This window comes from Mandrillus leucophaeus, unplaced genomic scaffold (assembly GCF_000951045.1).
Source record: "Mandrillus leucophaeus isolate KB7577 unplaced genomic scaffold, Mleu.le_1.0 Scaffold160, whole genome shotgun sequence".
Taxonomy (NCBI): domain Eukaryota; kingdom Metazoa; phylum Chordata; class Mammalia; order Primates; family Cercopithecidae; genus Mandrillus; species Mandrillus leucophaeus.
In genome coordinates this window covers 3,062,614-3,064,394 of record NW_012101588.1, presented here as the reverse complement: position 1 = coordinate 3,064,394, position 1,781 = coordinate 3,062,614, and positions in this window count along the sequence as shown.

The window sequence follows — 1,781 nt, the reverse complement described above, 5'->3', positions numbered from 1 at the left end:
TTCCTCTCATTGAGTGAGGTGGTAGAGGTGGGCTGCTTCCCTGCCCCTTGAGCCAAGTAAAGATAGCTTCAAGAGAGTGTGGGAGTCAGAGAAGAGTTTAAAATCTCCCCCTTTGTGGTAGATGCTTGCTGAGCTGCAGGGTCATGGCCTGCCCTGGTTGCCACCATCTTGGGAAGCAAAAAGCTCTCGGCAAGGCTTGCTTTTCAGAGCTTAATATGGGGAACATATTTTCATGGGCCACGTGGACTCTGAAGATGGGACTTGAGCTTGACTCCTCTTAATAGGTCCCCAGCCATGGGCCCTGACTGCCAGGGCCAGGTAAACGCGACATGAGATGGTCACGTGGGGTGTCCCATTGAAGGGGAATCCTAAGAATCCGCCAGGGAGGGTACTCTTCCAAGTCCAGGCACTGCAAGGCACAGGACCTGCGGCAGGGGGATGGGGTCACTCCAAAGTACCTGACTAAAGTACCTGATAAGAACCAGTATTTCAGCATCTGTATTCAAAGAATGCCAATGGCTAGACAACAGCAGCTGGAGCAAAGGAAAAAGACATTTTTCTTTCCCTCTCCCCCGACTCTCTGCCCTACCCTGGGAGCAAAACTCAGCTAGTGAGTGACAAGAGACAGAGCAATCATAAAAGACAGACTATGTAATCTTTACGAGCTTGGGTCAGGACTGAGCTGGGGGGAAGGCAAAGAGCATGGAACTTGATGGGAAACAGTTTTAAACTGTTTTAACACTAGGCTTTTTAAAACACTCTAACATGAAAACAGCTCGACATGAAACGGACTGAATTGTGTGGGATCTGCCCGGGATGTTTACTAGTGGAAGAAGATCTGACAGAGAAGGTTGGAAGGGCAGTGATGGGAGTTGAGGGAGGAGAAGAAGCTGCTATTTCCTGGTTATGCCATATCGAGTTCAGCCCATGTGATATATTCGATTCCATTCAATAAGTGAATGAAAGAATGAATAAATGAATGAATTTCTGTATAATTTGGTGCTATGGCCACCTGTCCAGTTGCCCCTGCCTACCCTACATACAACAAGAGTCCAGATAATGTCTTCACCTCAGCACAGGCAGAGGGCAGGATAAGGCCTGTCCATCAGCTTTGCAGGTGAAGCTGGGAAGTCATCAATTCAGTGAGTCAGGGAAGGCTGACCTTAGGGCACTCCTGACTTCTCCCAGGTGTGCCCCACAGCGGTGATTCACTCTCAGCTTATCAAATCTCACAACTGCTGAGTGTTACTTTGTCCCCAATAAGAAATGACTTTCGGGGACAAATTAGCAAAGTATCCAGGTGTGATGTCACCCTCTGTTTGGTACTGAGGTAACGACATCTCCACTTTGGACATTTCTCTGGACAATAAGCCTGAGATTACTGTAAGAAGTATAGACACTTCTCCTCCTGTGGCTCTCTGTGTTATGGGGGGTCAACCCTGTGCGAGATGGGTGAATGTTCCCAATTTAACCATTTCTCCCTAGATGAGCACAGCACAGGTTCTTTCCTGGAGACATCAGTGAAATTAAGGTGGCAAGAAGGTCTCTTCTAATCCTGCTGTTTTGGCACAAGGCTTCTGGTGGGCCCCATGGCATCATCCTTGTTTTTCTTTTGTAACCTGATTGTATTGCCTTGGAACTGACTGATCACTTGTCTGTCTCTTCTTCTAGGGCAGGAGCTTTATTTGATTCAAGATTCTACCCTAAAGGTGCCAGGCACAGAGTAAACCCTTGATAAATGCTGGTTAAGTGAATGAACTTGATTTGCTTTGATGGGTCTC